Source organism: Brachyhypopomus gauderio, chromosome 16 (genome assembly GCF_052324685.1).
Source record: "Brachyhypopomus gauderio isolate BG-103 chromosome 16, BGAUD_0.2, whole genome shotgun sequence".
Classification (NCBI taxonomy): Eukaryota; Metazoa; Chordata; class Actinopteri; order Gymnotiformes; family Hypopomidae; genus Brachyhypopomus; species Brachyhypopomus gauderio.
The window spans coordinates 12361416-12380863 of NC_135226.1; the positions used below are offsets into that span (position 1 = coordinate 12361416).

Genomic DNA, 19448 nt, shown 5'->3' on the forward strand with positions numbered 1-19448 from the left:
GTAGGACCACTGTGATTTAAGTGCAAGCATTGTGTGGAACCTATGAATGCCTAATTGCAAAGCAGTCTCAAACTGGCAACGTATGAATGCATGAATCAAAAGAAAATTATAAAAAGAAAGCAAAAGAAAGAAGAAAAAATATATATGGCAAGTGGGCTGTCTCTGAATGGCGCAAGTCCAGGTAATTACTTCCAGTCAATTCCATAATACAGTTTAATCAAGCTGTAGTGGCGGTGGTCTAATATTATTTCACCTTCTCGTTGCACAAGGTTTTTCCCTTGGTTTTGGTTTCATATCATAAATAAGAGAAGTGCTTCAGCACACTCGTGGAGCAGCTCAGCGCTAAACATTTTTGCTGTATACTCCCATCATGTTGGTTATGCTTCTAATACGTCTAATCTGACCTTCATTCTCACTGACCAATCACGCGGCCAGAGAGCAAGGAGGGCCACAGTGCTGCTTGCCTCATCTGCTGTCTCATGCCAGTAGGGCGACTCTGCAGAATGCATCGATGTGAAGCAGCTTCACCTGACACGCCTTGCACATCTGGAGGTGTCATGGCCGAGATGGAGCTACTCGCTGACGCCTGAAGATGGCTGAGAACGTAAACAAGCATGATCTCTCCCATGACAATGCTCATTACCTTCTGTTTGCTTGCATCATGGCCAACTACTATCGATTCCATCAGAAGAACATGTGCAGGAACAGTGGTGAACACCAGGAGAAAGTAGTGCCTTCATGCTGTGGCATCAATCTTTCATCATATTGCATCCCTTCATCAAGCAGAAAGAGAAAGGGACAAGGGTAGGTCGCTGAAGCTTTTCTCTGTGTGTTTATAATTTATAACTAGATTCAACTCTATTTCCCAAAAGTTATCTGAGTACATCACAAGATAGCTACATTCACAAAGGTTGTTTTGTTGGCTAACAGAAGCATTTCTCTACCCAGTCCACAGGGACTCTGAGACAGTTCACAGTTTTGCTCTCTCCTAGCTCACTTCACTGTACTACATATTCAGTGTTCAGGATGTCTTGGTTCGGGACTGCTTAGGGCTGAAATATAGCTAAAATATGGACTGTCAAAGTTCTCTAGGGATTGGATTTGAAAATGCTCAGACACCCAGTCATATTTGAAATACTCATGTGCTTAATACACCTTTAGGAAAGTGACCTATTCTGTAAAGGAAAGTGTTTTTTTAAGGATTTAAGCTCTGTAAATTTCATTTTAGAGATATGCTTCAGGAGTCAGAATACCCCAATTAACATGAGCTGTGATGAGCTGGAAATCAGAAAACACTGCTCAAACCTTTGACCTTACTGGATAGATATTATTGAGATGATTTGTAAGCAGGCATGCCCAGAAGACCCTGTCTTCTCCACATATGTGCAGGGTCACTTTGTTCTCTTGGCAAAGACTGTTTCATGCCAAAAGATGATTCTAGCTTAGGATTAAAATAGTATGAAAAAGATGGTCTGGAAGGTTTAGATTTGAAACCTCACTTTATTGGAAACACCACGGAAGTGTACAGCTAGAGACTATAGCCCATCTGACCAGAAGACAAACCAGTAGCGACACGGATGTGTTGGTCCTCAAGCATTCTGTGTCAGTGCCACTGTATCAGTGGTTTGCCAGCCAAATGACATCTAGTCAACAGGGGTGTTGTGGTTGGAAACAGAGTGCTAATTATGCAGTGAGAACCAGGGGGTTCAACTTTTTTTTTCGTGGCATGAAGGGAAGCCAGTTCAATGCAGGCGTGTGTTTCACTGACCTGGAGTGAATCCTTACAGTAGCTTTTTTCACATAATGGCTACAGTGACAGTCTGCAGATGATGAGAAATCTATTACATCAGCTCACAGGGCGCAAACTCCACAAGACACGCGAGGAAACAAAGCTCATGGTGTGTGTACTCCACAAGACACGCAAGGAAACACAGCTGGGGTGGGAAAATGCTTTCTGCAATATCGGTAGCCAACACTTTATTAAGTCGGGAGGGTGTGATCATTGTACAACCCATCACTTTAGGAAAGTGCCATCTGCCTAAATCTCTGGTATGATGTGTATGATGGCATACATCTTTAAGTGCATTCACATCTCTGCTTGTAGGTTCTCCATCTGCTTCCAACAGTACACAATGTGAGACTTATCTTCACTTAAAATATGCTGCCCAGTGTTAAGCAGGCAGCATTACCCTCTCTGGGTCCAAAGTTTTAAATGATTATGTACCAAAAAAATTGCCATATATCGTTTCACCTCTTGCAGATGTTGACTCTGTGAATAAAATCTAATCTTAAAGTCATAGCTTTCAAGAAAGTCAAAGCTTTGAACTAATACAATTTCCTCACCTTAAGCACATATGGATTTTAATAACTACTTACTTACTACTTAACCCTAACCCTGTAAAACCCCTGAATTCCTGATTGAAAACAAAGGCTAAGCCTATTATAAAAGCGAACCTCAAAAAGGCAAAAGTGTAACTACACAACGACAGTCACACAAAATTACAACTACACCAGAACAGCCACCCAAAAGACTATTCAAATGAAACAATACATTTTAAACTGACATCAGAACTGTATCTCTATAGCACATGCTGAAAATGGTTAAGGGTTAAGGGTTGGGGCTAAGCGTTAGGGTTAAGTCTTAAGGTTAGGGTGCATGGTTGCATGTAGGGACTGATGTGGCGTGCTATAAACTGCGTGTCGAAGGCAGAACTCAAACGTCATAGTGAAAGGAACCCCGAATGTCAGACGGACATCATTTTAACTTCTGAAAAAAGGTAGTAGGGTCACTCTACTTTAGCTAGCGAACATCAGTTAGCTAAAGTGTAACTGCAGGCAAAGTTAGAGACTAGCTAAGCATGGCGTTCATTCACAGACGCTTGACAGAGTGTAATTCAGGTTCTTTGAAGGCAAGTATGTGAATTAACGTACAGTTAATGAGCCTCTGCAAGGCTGAAAGTGACGCCGGCAGACAAGACGTAAAATTAAAGACTACAGTAGGTTAAGAAAATGGCACGGTCCACTTTCAGGTGACTGAAATTACAAGACTCTTCCAGGCACAAATATAGAAACTATTGTAATTTGTACAACAGGTAAGTATATTCATGTTTCACCGCCCCCGTTGTTTTTGCTTTTTAATGGTGCATGCCAACAAATTACCTAGTGTCTTATGAAATATCTGCAGAAAATAAGTGTTCGTTTTAAGGATTTTATTTTGCTAAAGCGTACTGAATGCGTTTATAGAAACTGCTTTGAGGTCATACTAACATTTAGTCAGAGTTGTAAAATTTTTTTCTGGAAAAATAAATCCTTCCAAGCCGGTCAGTTGTCCAACTTGACAGCTATCAGAAACAAAGAAGCATGATAAGTTGAAAGCCAAGAATCCTCTCTACGTCTGTTTTATTTTCCCTCAGGCGCAAACAGAGATGTCAGAATAAGGAGAGACTGTTTCAGGGACAGCGCCATCGAAGGGGCGTGTCTCACACCGCTGAGTCATGGCTCAGTCCTGCTCCACCGCTTATCAAACTGCCTGCCTCATGCAGCCCTGTGGGATTCTATCAATAGCACACAAATCCTAGCGCTCCTCATCCACTCCCAGACTTCTGACTCGAGATTCCGGCTATTTCTGTTCCCATGCCTGAGGCTGTCAGACCACGTGAGGTGAGTCACAGTTCCTCAACTCCCTTCTTGGAACTTTCTTGTTTTGGTTTGCCCCTCCCTCAAATTGTTTGATCCACTGTCTAATAGTATGCACACACATACTTGTTTTTCATACCTGATAGGGACACGTGGCTAGATGGAGCCTGGAGGGGACCACCGTTTTTATAGTACTTACAGACAAAGTAAGTATTGGTCCCACCTCCTCTAGCTCCTGCTATATGGCACATCACATGAAAAAAATTAGAATTAGCTAAGGAAGCCAGACCTGATTTTTTTTTTTTTGCACTTGTAAGGACCTGTCAGGTTAAACATCCATGTCATGAAAACGATTTGCATATGCAAATATAACATCACTGTGTGAGTTTAGAAGGTTACAAATGGGGACCACGTTTCAAAAAGATGTTTGATGTAATAAAATGTTTTAGACTATGTCAGAAATAAGAAAACATGCAAGAAAAAGAACAATATTCACCACAATTGTAACGTTCTGCGTAGCGCAGAACAGGGAGACGGACACAAACGCAGAGGAGAGCGAGATTTATTCAAGAAAATTCCAGAAGCAGCATCGATATAACAGGCATGGGTCACAACGGGCAGGCAGTCCAGACATGAAACGCGAACAGACATACTCGGACAGAATAACCAAACACGACGGGGAAACACGGAACAGGCAGGAATACTTTGTAGCGGAAACAAATACTCACTACAAACAGGCAGACAAAGCACAAGGCACGGAGTAGACAAAATCACGGATGACACGACTGGGGAATGACGGGACTTATATACATAGAACCAAACTAGGGACAGGTGATGACAATGACACAGGGGCGTGGTAACAAACGAGGAATCATCAAAATAAACGAGCAGGGTGGGACAAACAGGCAGGGAACACGGACATGAGGGAACCCAGAGTGACAGCTACGAGAGGGGGCGTTGCCCTACGTGACAACAATACAGACATAATACAACCTAACTAACTATCAGTTACAAAATATTGAGAACTATCTGGCTAGCTGTTAACTACATTTATATGCACCTAATAAACCACATGTTGAACATAAGAGAACATCTTATGGGGACAGAGACACTGCTAACACACACACACACACACACACACACACACACACACACACACACACACACACACACACACACACACACACACACACACACATTCCTTTGACTGATTATGACATATACTACAGGTAACAAGGTTCTAAGGGACTAAATATGTGTAGTGTACTCATACCTAAATCTCCTGTTCCTTACAATATGGTTGTGCAAAGCAGTGGCTTCCGGATACTCAGAACAGTACCTCAGGATGGAAATTTATTTTAGGTTCAAGTTGTATTTGTCATTGGAAATCCCAGTCACAGGATAAGCAAGTGTGTACTTCACATAAAAATGAGGCAAAGAAGTGCAAATGAAAATGATGCCAACATCTCCAACAGGAAACTAGCAGTTCCATTCTTACACTCTGCCAAGGCCACAAATAAATCCTCCAGGGACCTAAGCACTGTCAAACTACCTACACCACTACTCTCCGTATGTACAGTCAGTTAAGAATGTAAACCCATTTATCGGCAAGTAAAGCTTTTAAATATTCAGACCACGCCATGCTATACCTGCGTCTGCACACCAAATAACATGGTTCTTAGATCTGTATGATATATAAAAAAGAGAACTTAGATGTACAAACCAGAGAACTTAGATATACAAGGCAGACGAGATTAAATATTAAAACCAGTGAACCATTGCAAATGGTTACTCAAATCACGGAACCTAAAAGCATTATTCGGCTGTTATAAAACCACAGTGTGTTGAAATTAGTGGTTAGAGCAATATGGCGGAACACAAAACCAGAAAACCTTTCCCATTTCTGTGATAGATAAAACAAAGCTGGAGAAATACAGGTGGGAACAGCTAACTGAGGCGAATCTCCTGTGTTCTCAGCGGCTCAGAGTGACGTTCACTGTTTTCATTTTACCCGATAATGCGTTTGGATTCGGTCCATCTCGAGCATCCCCCATTCTACTGTACTAGTAAAACACAGATGTGCAATTCCAAACCCTGTGGTTTATTAACAGTACTCCAAAGCGGGTTTTCCATCACGAGCAGTAAGAACACACGCTGCCTGTGTTTTTATCATTTATTTTGTTCTTTATTGTTTACACTGTTGCTACTGTGGTGTCCGTTGTCGAGTCTTGGCTCCTCTCCAGGACTCTTCCTCATACTCTAGGGGTTTTTTTCCTCGCCACTGTCACCTTTGACCCATTCACTGGGGACTTGTGCTCAGACATGTGTAAGTCTGCTGTGTGGCAAATGGCTGGTATAAAAAATGCTATACAAATACATTTGACTTTGAATTCATTTGTCTACTTGCAATAACGAGATATAAAGCACTTTGCCTCTTATCTTAACGTGTAATGCATTTCTTAATCATCGATGAAACATATTAGCTTGTCGTTGACATGTCATGGTTGTGGTTTACTGTCAGCTGTTACTCCACCTAAACCTGATAGGTGAATACAGAAATAATTACATCCTTACGAGTTGTCACTGTCGCATCCCTAGCTGAACATATGCTGTGTAATAGGCATCTATTAGCACAGGGGGACTCCACGCCCATCCCAGAGGTCTCCGACAGAAGTGCAGCTACATTGTTTATGAGGCAGGCATGAAGGCTCGTGGTGGTGCTTTAGCTGTGACTCCGGCCCTAATTGATCCGCACACTTTAGAACAGGCGAGCAATCCTCCTGGTCTCCACGGGTGCAGTAATTAACTCGGCAGAATTCTGCACATGCCTTTATTTATGTGCAGATTGAGGACTAATTGGAGTTCTGCATGTCCCATGACTTAGCAGGCAGAGACCGGAGGAGTGTGGGAATAGAACCGCAAGGAGAACAGCACCATGAAAGGCCAGCTGAAAAATGGACCCTGATAAATAACGATTAATAATAATAATAATAATAATAATAATGATGATGATGATAAATGGTGCAACAATAACAGAAATAGAAACATACAAAGAAAAGGCTATAATAAAAAGCTAGAAAAGATGGGCGCCAATTTATAATAAGAAAACCCTTACGAAGCATTAATGAAAATTCATTAATAGTTCTTTATTAGGCTGCAGTCACGCTAAAAATCACTAATAACCAGTCATAGCATATTAGAAAGAGTAAGAACATCACCCTTGTGTTTAGCAGAGATCCAGCATCCATCTAGATAATTGACGCTGCTATGTTACCTCTCACCTGTTTGTTATGATTGCCCATGCCTCCCCGAGGTGGTGTGAGCTGTCCATCAGTAGCTAGCACAAATGGTGTATTACTATGTAATTATGCCGTTCCTTATTTAAGCCTGTTTGTATGACTGTTTGTAGGCCACTGGTGTCTCGTTGTTGTACTCAGAGCACATTTACCTTCAGGTTGATTTTCATTAAATGCTTCAGCTGGAGACTCGTGTTCGCTTCATTTTCTTTGCCCATGAAACCAGTAAGTGTAAGCACTTAACCCATAACTCAGTCAAATGAACATGTGGGGTACCTTAACATATGAAATTACTAAAATCACACAGTCTGAGGTCTGAGCAATTTTCTTTACCTTCATCCTGGCTGACATTTTTCTCTGACCTGAAGGTGGCTCTGTTGTGGACCTTGGGTTTTAGGACAGCGTTCTGGCTCTAACCTTCACTGCTGTACTTGTGCACACTTTCAGATATCTGCCTAAACTTTCTCAAGATAGTATTGCTATTCCTAGACCATCATGTACTGTAGTTTTCAATTTTGCAACTGCTGATTCACAGATTTTAGGTTTGGTCAGCTGGTCTGTGACCTTTTGTTAATGAGTTACTAACATATTATTGCCAAAAGAGCACCTTACTGTAAGAATACAAGACCTTAACAGCATAGATGAATGTTGATTCCTGATCCACATTCAAATAACAGATCACTCTTTCTATTTATATGCTAATAATTGCTAATTAAAGACTTCTAAGATATTTACTGCCTAGTTAATAACCATTAATAAACAAACTTTACAGCATTTTTAAATTCTTTATAATGGTATTTTTAAATGGCACCCTAAAAATGATGCAATGATGTGGAAAGAAAAGAAAGAACTATAATGGAAGAAAGAATTGGGGAATGTGTTCCCGTTTGGAATGTGCTGTTCTTCGTACCCTGGGATTAGACTGGCCTGGGGGCTTGTCAGTCACCACGTTTGTCTCTGTGAGCAAATTAGCCTTTTCCTTTGAGGGGAATTTAGGCGCATTTATGACTGTTCAGAAGGCCCTTTCTGGCAAATCTATCATTGATGGATTGCCTTTAAGTTCCTGGAAGTATACTAAAGTTCTAATAAACAAGAAACTTTCAAAATCGCTTGACTTTAATGGAATATCTCTCATTTACATACGGTGCAAATCAAATGGGTTCCTGATAGTTTAATTAAGGGTTGGTAAAGGCTTTGTTTTGGTCCCAGCTTTAACGAGCAGCACATCACTCGGGTTTTATTTATCTTCTAGTTAAGGTCCTTTTCATGAAATGCACTTTTAAAACTCATTGAAGTTGCACTGCTTAACACGTATAATTATGGGTGTAATTCTGCTGGAAGATTAGCGGTTGATGCTAGAAAGTGAGTTCAAGTCAGTAATTTTACAGTGAGACTCTTCAAATGAAATCAGCTGCAAGCTTCGTAAAACCCCGTTAATGATGCTGAAAGAGAGAACAGATTCCAACAGACACTGGATCTTCCACAGGGACTCTGGGGGAGGTTGTGTTCCTGAAGCACGAGGTGGTGATCTGCTCCTGACCTGCCAGGATTGGCTCTTCCTCCTTGCAGATGGGTCGAACAGGAGTAAATAGGCTCAATGTCCCTCGCCTGGTGAAATCACCTCCCCTGCACTGCGAGAACGACAGGTAACATCTTGAGAGGCACTCAACCATTCTGACAACCTATCCACCCACACACACACATACACACACACACACACATCATATGCACCCGCAGTGCATCCATATACGTTGATAGCTATGGGTAATGACTGTGTGTTCGCTTGATTTAGCACACAAAATTTAATCCAGGTGTCAGGCAGGCCTTTGACAGGAAAGCAAAACTAACAAGCAGCCTCCTCTATTTTCGTGGTTTCTTGGACTTTAATAGGCTTCCTCACTGGATAATGTTCTAGAATGTGCCGTGCTCAGAATTCCTTTAACTGTCTTTGTATGATCTCACTGAGATAAAGATGCTTTAATTATCAATAATGTTTTTAATTAATAATAATTAATGCTTTAATTATCAAATGTACGTGTTGGTGATTTAGTAAATGAGCCTTATTTCATACACATATGCACTTCTGATGCAATGGTTTCTGTGGTTTGACTGAACTGTGCACACTGGACTCATACTAGTACTACTGTAGTCTAATTGGACTAATTCTACTGGTTCTGCAGTCTTAGTTAAATGAGCTGATAGGACCGATGCCACAACTCATGACTTCTGATTGGAAGGAAGAAACTATTCCTGATTGTACAATTGCTGATGCTCATGTGGTCTGATATGAAACATTCTACAACTCCAGCAGTCTGACTGGACTGAACAGCCACTGGGGTGATTAGACACCAGAGGCGTTTCCTCATGCCCAGAACAATCATCTTTCTTCATGCACCTATGAATTTTGGATAGGATGGTACTTTTGGTTATGTGACTCTAATCAGGCAGCCCAATTAAGCACATATTCCTGTTTACCCCCGCTGACCTTCCCTCTGTCACGAGTCAGTGTGGTTATTGCGTTTTCCAGGAGGGCATTACTCTAAGCCTCTTATGACACATAATTCCTCCACGCCGTGACAGCGCTGCCACTCACTCCCACTTCCCGCTGGAAGGGAAGAACAGCGGAGAGCCGTGAGACGCCGGGCAAGCGGACACCAGCTGGCATTGCTGTGAAGTCCTACTGGAGTCCTACTGGACCCTGTCAGCACCAGGGGACTCCTGAACGCAGCAGTGCCAAACATAGTGCAGTACAGACTAGGTATGACGGTAACGTTTACCTGAAGCTGTTTCATCGGGAAGACCAGGCCCTGTGAATCAGTGTTGAATGTAAGTATGTTAGTGCTAGAGGTTCCAGTTAAACATTAATACGATCAACAAACAATTAAATAAGCCATTCCAAGCTGCTAAGTGGTATTAAGATGGTATTTTGGAGGCATTATGGCATTTTTGTACTGTTGAGAAGCAAATGAAAACGACTAAACTGATCTCTGTGAATGTGTCATAATATGAGTGGTGGAGGCTGTGTAGGTCCGTGGCATTATGGGTCACACAATGCTAAACTCTCAGACTAAATACACTGTAATCATCTATGAGTTTAGCTTATTTTTCAAGGCTGTTGCTCAGTATTATATAGGAATTGTTCATAATGCACTGGGCCTGTGACGGGCAGGGTGAGCAACTCAAAAAGGAAGCGATCACGCCAAGTCTCAGGGAAAGAGGATGGTTTAATAGAAAGTGTGCAAACCAAAAACCCGTGCATTGTTCCAAATGAAGGAAATAATAACCAGCAGTCAACTGGTACAAAGACAAGACGTACAGTATATAGACGAACAAACGACCCTCAGGTGAGACAGATCACGGGTCCCGCCCACCTGAGGAACGAACATCACGTGACCAAAAACAGGACCGCTGCCGCTGTAACCGGGGGCGACCGGTAGGGGGACCCCCCCACAACGTGACAGGGCCCCACTGACTGGGGTGAATGGGCATATCTTCTCCTTTCTGGGAGTCAAAACATGCATCATTCTCTTCTACTTGTGTAGCTTTCAAAACAGCATATCAAACTTTGGCTGCATTTAAGCACCCAGTTGCTTTAGTTACTTGAAAAAAAAAACTGGTAATTTGAAAAAAACATTTCAAAGTCCGATCTGATGCAAGTGTGAAGAAAACACAGAAAAAACACAAACTAAGGCATGTATGAATATTTATTGTAATGACTATTATGTCAAACCCTGTCATGCAGCGTACAGTTGGCTACCCAAATCATACAGGTCATACCAAAACACTGCCCTCACGTGAACACAGAGTGGTGGTGGGTGGGGAAGGCATTCCCTGTCTCTCAGATCAGCCCTGTCAGCAAAGCTGTGTGCCTCTGCCCCAGCTGACCCAGCTAGACCTCCCACTCTTAAATAGGAGAGATTAGACAGACAATAGTCTCTCAGAGAGAGGGGAGAAGTACACACGGGAGAGAGAGAGAGAGAGAGAGAGAGAGAGAGAGAGAGAGAGAGAAAGAGAGGGAAGTGGATAATTACAGTGTCACATTTGGGGGGAGAATGAGTAATGTGGGATTTAGTGTGTGTGTGCGGACATGAATGAATAAGAGATAGTGTGAGTGGGTGAATTCATGCCTGTGTGTGAGTGAGAGAGGGAGCGAGAGAGAGAGAGAGAGAGAGAGAGAGAGAGAGAGAAACAATGAGGAGGATGTGAGTGGCAGATGGAATAGGCGTAATAGAGAGAAATGACAGGCTTCATACAGGTGTGTGAAAAGCAAACAGATATGATTAATGAGAGGCAACAAAGTCCCCTGAAGGGAGAGCTGTCCCTTCTTCAACTGCCCAGACCCTGACACGATTATAGCACTCAACTGACCCCAGTGCTAGCAGTACACAGAAACACTGCCCTCCTCAGAGAGGGAGATTGAGAAGAAGATAGCAGGAAGGAAGGAGGGAGGGAGAGGTAGAGAGTGGGAGCTCTCATACAGTAGAGGTTTGTTTACACACTTTTGAATTCTGATGAAATTTTGACATGATTAAAATTTTTTTCTCATAGAAGAAATCAGATGTAACATAGACTCTAGAACAATCTGACTCAAACACTTTTGCTTTGTCTGATTTAGTTCATCAGATCATGTGGTCATCAGCATATGAAAAATATTTGATTTCCAACCACAAAGAAGGACAAACATTCTTGATATTTGGACATAATACAGCATATTCATCTGCATCTCAATCTGTGTTTATCAACAAATAATAACAACTAGAAAATAAAAATGTCAAGACAGAACGAGCCAATTGAAGAAAGAGAAACAACCGTGATGTTTATAGAAATCAGACTCTGCCATTTCAATGTTCATTCGTAATTGAAGACATCTGACCTGACTCTGAAAACCATTTTTTGAGCATGTGAGCATATCCCATTATTTGTCTTAGGAAGTCTCAGCATCTCCTCTGCGTCTGAATGACACGATGGTAATTCATTTGTAATTCATCTGTAGCCTAACACATTCGATTGCCTGATCCCGTGTTTGTGGCCTGAGATCATGGTGGCAGCTTGTTTGTGAGTGGGCCTGTCAACTGGAAGAGCTCACGGTTTTGCCGACTTTGCTTTGCTGTCTCTTTTTGGCTCTTAACGGCACCAGTCTTCCTGTGCCCCCCCCCCCCCCCTCCAGCAATGCATAGCAAGAGATGTACTGTTCAAACCTGTCTGTAGCTGTCCGTCTTTTGCTTGCGTGTGGGGTGGGGGGTGGAGGGGGTTACGAGGTTGCATGTCACTGTGTCATGGAGCACACTGCCATCACACAGGGTACACAAAAAAACTACCTTCAGAACAACTAAAGACCTCCCAGAACAACCAACGACTCTCCCGAACAACTAAAGACCCCCCCCAGAACAACTAAAGACCCCCCAAAACAACCAACGACCCTCCCGAACAACTAAAGACCCTCCAGAACAAATAAAGACCCTCTAGTTGAGGTTTCCTTATATCCATATTCTTCATCTGTAACCCAACCAATCAATTTGTCACTTAGACTGTAAATCCTTCATTATCCATGAACAAAATACACCATTGTTTCCACTTCCTTGAGCTTTATCATTTAAGCATGAGATGAACTTTTCTACTATTGTCTTAAAGCCAGAGACAATAGTATATTGGGATAATGTTTTTAAAAGGACCCTACTGCTCTTGCTCTTTACCTGGTAAAATGTGTTTCAGTAGTTGCGGCCCATACAAATGCTTTGTCACAGCTCCTATCATCCTATCACCTAAACTTCTAGCTAAAACATCTAACCAGGGTAACCAGTCTGATGTGCCCTGGAACAGGGTCTCTAACCCCTGGCCACTGCAGCAGGTGTCTGCCCACTGCATTCAAGGATGGGTGTGTTCACTCCAGATGGGTTAAATGCAGAGGAGAACTTCTCCAAGGCATTACGTTCTTCTTCATCTTAAAGCAGCTCATAAACCCATCGCCCTATGCAACGCTTTAACCTAAACTACTCCGTATTACTTGTCCAGTTTACATTGTTTAATCTGGAGGGACGGTGACGGTAGAAGGTCTTAGATCCGAGCACCCAAAACAGCCCTTCTGGGTCAATGCTATGGTTGAGAAGGACCACAAGAAAAAACTCCCACAATTGTCATTGCTATTGAAAGCCCACCTTTTACACAGAATAAAAGTGCTTGCAGAATATGCTTGTAGTGTATCAACATATTTTCATGGTGCTGGTTGGGAGGGTGTATGGGTGTATTTCATATGAATAAAAAGGATGCAAATGTATCTAAACCCTCTGTCAGCCATTGTTTAACCACTGAGAAGTGCAGGTTTTGCTCCTCTTATAGATTCCCATTCTATCTTGAGGGCTTAAACCAGTGGTTCTTGGTTTATTCCTGTAGATGCCATGAACTATACTTGGTGCACTTACACTTATACTGGTCTAATGGACCTGATTCAGCCCATCAGCTTTTTGTCAAACCCTTTTTGAGCTGAGTTACCTGAGCTAGAGCAAGGAAGTGTGCAGTGAGTGCAGACCGCGCACTAGGCCCGGCAACCACATGGGCTAAACGTGATGACTAAATATGATGGCTAAATATGATGGCTAAATTTGATGGCTAAATTGGCCTTTACTCAGACTCATTTATCTTATTTAAGGAGTCCAAAAGCTATATAATACAATGGTAATTGTTAATTGGTAATGGCAAGGATCACACTGAAGACTCTTTATTTAAGATCATCTTAACATTATGATGCTTGTGGGAACTGGGGCCATGAATGGCGAGAACTGTGTTTACATCTCTTTATCAAGTAGATCAGGCAACAAGTACAATGGTATAGCCCAGATAACCAGTAACTAGATCTGAACATTTTAGAAATCTTCATGGTGCTCTAAAATTCTGAAATAGGGTACTTATGTCTTCTAGACTCACTTGCTAGCGGAGCTGTAGTTCCCTTTATTCCATGGTGATTACTATACATTGCTCAAAACTGCTTTGTGAAGATAACCAGCACGAGGGGAACTCTACAAATTAAATTGTCACATTTTTGTTTGTGCCACTTGCAGCCATCCAGTTCAAAGCTGTAATTTTATTTTAATTAGCATAGTGGTAATTAAGCTGTGTATGGGCTGGCCATTGCATGAGAATGAGCTCTGTGTTAATCACTGATGCTTATATGTGCTTCTTTACTATCTTTGCATCCACTATAATGGAAAATTGCTGAGTCATTTGACATGTAATTGCAGTTTAACTAGTATAAATATGAGCTTTCGCGTTCACTGTGATGTTAACAATGTTCAATATCAGGACTAGGTCTTCCTTTAAAGGTATAGCTCTGCTTATTTTATCTTTTCATGTTTTGGTTTGGGGGCAGAAGAAGAAAAGAACGAGAAGAAACGAATTCAATAGATGTCAGTCACCAGGCTGGAGACTTTCAGTGTCTGCTTTATTTACATTATTTACTTGCTCTTGCATCTGAGCCCCAAAACATCGCAGCCAAGTGCATCTTTCAGATCCGTGCGGATAAGGCAGCGTCAGTTCACTGCGAGATCAGACGGCCCTGCTGCATACAACCCCCCCCCCCCCCCCCCCCGCCTTCCTCTTTCATCATGTTTATCTGCTGTTATTACAGTGAGGGCCTTGTGAATCAGGTCCTTGTAAGTCTGGCATCGTCTACTAATCAGTGATTCAGAGGGCCCGGGCATTGATTATGGAGCTATCACCAAGGATACTTTCACCGACTGAGCACAGAAGCTGATGGGAAAATGAATAATGTCCTCAGCGTAATCCACTAACACAGATGATGTTACGCTAAACCTAAACTCTCGTTTGTTTTGAACTTTTGTGGATTTGCCAATGTGAATGTGGGATATTAAAAATAATCACACAACCATTTGAAATCTGGTAATGATGGTCCAGTAATGCAAGTGTTGTGGTTATAATCCCGCACGCGGTGTTAGAGCCCCTCTGAGCGGAGGTGACTGAATTGTTTGGCGCAAGCTCTAAGGCATAAGATGTTGTTTTTTTTTTCATCTTTTTAATTGCCTCAGTGGGGTTTGCAGGTCCGCACGCATGGATGAGTAGATTGTAAAATAATGGCCCAGTCTGCTCAGACGGCATTCGCAGGGAACCTGAGGGCCATGGCACACACCAGCACCTCGCTAATCTAACAGCAGATCTCATTAGTTTAAACGTGCCTCTGAGTGGCAGCTGGAGTGTGCATGTTCACACCCAAACAATGTCTGCGTCTGGGAGTGCCACCGAGCCCAGTGCGACACGCACCGATGCCCTGATCAAACTCACACGGATGATCGAGGTGCTAGAAATACTCCAACCAATGATAAGGAAACCTGAATTTAGTTTCATCTCAGCACATAGATTGGATGAAAGCTGAACTGGTGTCAAGAATTCCTGTAGCACCTATTGTTGTGGTAGTGGCCTTTATAAAGCAAATTGAAAGTCATCATACACATTACTTCACTTGGGATTAAAAAAATAATCAGGGTGAAGAGGAAGGAGAAAGATGTTTCATGTCAACATACTGTGGGTATCGGAAAATTAAACTCCATGGAACCTCCTGTGGTAAATAACAATTCTACATACTGTCATAAAAGCAGCATCTATGTCAGACTTCTTTATGGGACCACTGAGTTAAGAATTCAAGCTTTGCTCTGCCATTTAGTTTTCAGAAATAAGGTGAAACGAGGCGAACGTGTAAATCTCCTGTTCACTGATTTACTGATCTAGTGTTCATTTAGCAACCATCGTGAAGGTCCTGTCATTTTCTCTTGTTATGGTCAAAGTATTTGTGATTTGGAGTGTTTAGCAAGAGATTATGTTACTGTGTGTTACAGTAAATAACAAGAAAAGGCCAACAAAGCAGGGTCATTCGGCAACAGAGTTCAGATACAAGCTATGATGAAAAAAGGTGGAATGAGCAAGAAAAAATTGTGGCATTCACAACCAAACAGAGCAAGAGAAGGAGGGAGAAAGAGAGAGAGCAAGAGAAGGAGGGAGAAAGAGAGAGAGAGAGCAAGAGAAGGAGGCAAAAAGGTGTGGGAGGAAGACAAAAATGGACAAAGACAGATGCAATAAGAATGAGTATGTGTGTGGGAGAGAAAAAGAGAGAGAAAGAAAGAGAGAGAGAGAGAGAGAGAGAGAGAGAGAGAGAGAGAGAGAGAGAGAGAGAGAGAGAGAGAGAGAGCAGTTGGTATCATCTAGGGACTTGAATTCTTCAAAACAACTGTTCTGCTTAACAGATTTCTTGTTCCTTTTCAGTAAGTCCATCCTCATGCATAATGGGACATGTGCAGCTGATATGAGCAGTGATGACTTACTCTCAACATCCTCCTGAGCTGTGATGGACTACAGTAAACCACAGGACGCCAAAGAAAACGCTGTATAAGGTACAGGTGATGTATAAGGTTTTCCCACCACTGTAATTTAGAACATTCCCCATGGGTCATTACAGTATATAGGATAATTATGTAAGGCCTGATGGATCACACGCCCTAGGTCAAAGGACAAGATTCATGAAAGCTTTTTATATCTTATCATTACCAAAAAACATCAGGATATGCACATCTACTTTATGGTGCATGTACACTTATGTGCACTCACAGATGACTGATTCTGCTGTTACCCATAATCCTCCACCGTGGTTTAATCTTTCGGTTGGCACCATTGTTCCTGCATCCCACAGGGTCTCATGTGCCAGGCGCCCCACACTGCTGTGGGAGACGGTGATGATGTTGGCTCCTATGGCCTGCATAGATCTGGCCCGATTACACTCCCACATGGATAACCCACAGAAGTCAGAAACGTCAGACTTGCATGGTGCTTGAATGTGTAGAATACTAATATACTATAATATACATACTTTGTGAGTGTGTGTATATGTGTGCACTGATATATACAGTACTACCAGTCAAACGTTTGGGCACATCTGAAAATACATGTTCTTAATGGATTTTTTGCTTAAATTTATTTATAAGACAAATATAATTTGTTATCTTAAATATGAATAAATTCTCAACACACACACGCTCGCAGGCACACATGCACATACACACGCACACACACACACACACACACACACACACACACACACACACACACACACACACACACACACACACACACACACACAATTTTAGATGCAAAGAGTTTTATTTCAGAACTTGAATTCCTCACTCTAAGTGCTCTGCATATGTGAGAATGTCTTCAGGACTGATGGAAAAGAATCATAGGTGCCACTTTAGCTGGATAACAGAACACCACAATTTTGCACAAATATAGGATAGTTACTTCAAACTAATATCTAAATTAGCTGATATTTGTTTATTAGAGCATAATAATATCATGAATGAAAAAATGAAATCATTATTTAATTGGTTTGGCATCTTGGCACCCTGTTTTTTTATGTCAAAAATAATTAAAAAATAAACATTGCAGGTGTGTTCAAACCTTTGACTGGTTGTGTATATACAGTATATATAATGTGTGTGTGTGTGTGTGTGTGTGTGTGTGTGTGTGTGTGTGTGTGTGTGTGTGTGTGTGTGTGTGTGTGTGTTAGTGTGTGTGTGTGTACATAACAACATAACAGATCCTCAGTGTATTAATTCATTCGACTTCCAACATGTTCAGCTTTAACTGCTTTCCCATTATTTTCTAGGAAAGACACGAATATAACACAAGGAAGAAGTTGGATACTAAGTTCTCAGCCACAGCCGTGCCTACAGACAAGCTGCTGTGAGATCATTGCGGTGGGTGAGGGTTGTTTGGCCATGTCAAATGGCTCAGCGGTCCGCTGGGCTCCTCTTTGAGCAGAGAAAGAACAATCGATAACAGAACAGCACAAAGATAAAAGGCAGAAGGGCAAAGGGAGGAGAGAGAGTGGGAGAGGGAGAGAGAGAAAGGGAGAGAGATAGAGAGAAATGGAGAAAGAGAGGGAGAGGCAGGGGAAAGTGAAGGAGAGGGAGAGAGAGGGAGAGGAAATGAGAGATAGAGGAAGAGAGGAGAGAGTGAAAGAGGGAGAGAAAGGGGGAATGGGAGACGGAGGGAGAGATAAACGGAGAGAGATGTGGATGGAGAGAGATGTAGAGAGAGAAAGGGAGGGAGAGAGGGAGAGGGAGGGAAAGAGAGATAGAGGGTGAGGGAGAAGGAGAAACAGGTTGGGAGAGAAAGAGGCAGAGAGGGAGAAGGATAGTGAAATGGAGAGAGAGGGAGAGGTTGCATGTATTTACCGACTAAGCTTACAGCAGTGCTGCTCTGAATCTGTGTCCATGTGTTCAACTCTTCCAGAGGTATTGTGGACACGCCACCCCGTGACGGGAAAAGGAATGAACTACATGAGACTAATGACTTGACTTATCACTCACTTACTGTGCTGCAGTTGGCAGCTTTGCATTTGCATAGCTATAACAGAACAACTTGTTTGCACGGGATTCCCTGCCACTCCGATTCACTGAGCTTTAATCTAACACGAACAGCTGGCTACCAGCTACATTCCATAAAGTACCAAAGCTTGTGTAGTCCAGGTTCTCCAAACAAGAGCTTGGGCAATGAAAGGCTTTACAACAACAGAGAACCGAAACATCAAGGTGAAATAACTCAAACTCCTCCTTCCTCCCAAAGTCCGAGATCACTGCACTCCAAGGCGCACGGGCTTGGAGTTCTCACTGCATCTCACACGTTTCTTGATGGTCTCCACCACCAGGTGCATCCATCCACGTGCATCCATCTGTTACTCTTCCAATTGTTATCAACATGCAGTCCGCTCGTCGGTCTGCTGATGTGACGCCCACTAAGAAAATTCCATTAGTCATACAAAGTTATTCCAAATGTTCACATGTCCAAACGAACGTTAGTGTAAAGACACTTTCAACTCCTCTACAATCATCCTTTACTTTCAGGCTCCATCCAGTCCAAATCATGCTCTATTTCTCCCCTGGCAAAAAGCTCCCACCTGGACGTCACTTCAATCCCACCGCTCACCCAGCCCAGACGGGGAGACGAGCAGCACGGGGTGCCTCCGTGGAGACACCTCCAGACCGGCCCTTTCACCTTCGCTTGGGAAATATCCGGAGCCTCCGTTCTCACGCAGAGCCAGGGTAATGTGACACAGCAGAGCTGCAGTTTCACCGTGGGCTGTTCATCGCTTGTCAAGCTGTGATTTTATAGCCCTTGCATTACGCAATTATACGGCGTTATGTAGGATCATTTACATAAGTGTTATTATTCTGTGAGTGGTGCTTTGCTGGAACAGAACTGTAGATAATGAGTCAGTACGAATAAAGTACGAATTTTTGCATATGCAGTGTTAATTGCATTTACCAGACAACTTAGTATTCACAGGGTCATGGGGAAGTCGTGGCCTTCATCTTCATGTAAAAATGCTGTGTCACGGTTTTTCTTGGAATAAATGTTGTGTTTGGAGGTCTTACACTGAATGACCTGAGCTGTGGTTTACCATGTGTCTTCACCCTTCACTCCTCCCTCTTCACCCTTCACCTTTCACCCCTCACT

General features: G+C 42.5%; 1 protein-coding gene and 1 long non-coding RNA gene across 2 annotated transcripts in view; one reads left to right on the plus strand and one right to left on the minus strand.

Annotated features, from left to right (window-relative positions):
• Positions 1 to 19448, minus strand: part of lsamp (limbic system associated membrane protein) — a 303186-nt gene that overhangs the window by 231879 nt on the left and 51859 nt on the right. The window lies entirely within an intron of this gene.
• On the plus strand, positions 650 to 17987 carry LOC143477835 (uncharacterized). Its single transcript, XR_013121649.1, has 7 exons — positions 650 to 804; positions 3414 to 3660; positions 3783 to 3842; positions 8419 to 8578; positions 16200 to 16327; positions 16624 to 16757; positions 17596 to 17987. It is a non-coding gene; the product is annotated as an uncharacterized LOC143477835 (long non-coding RNA).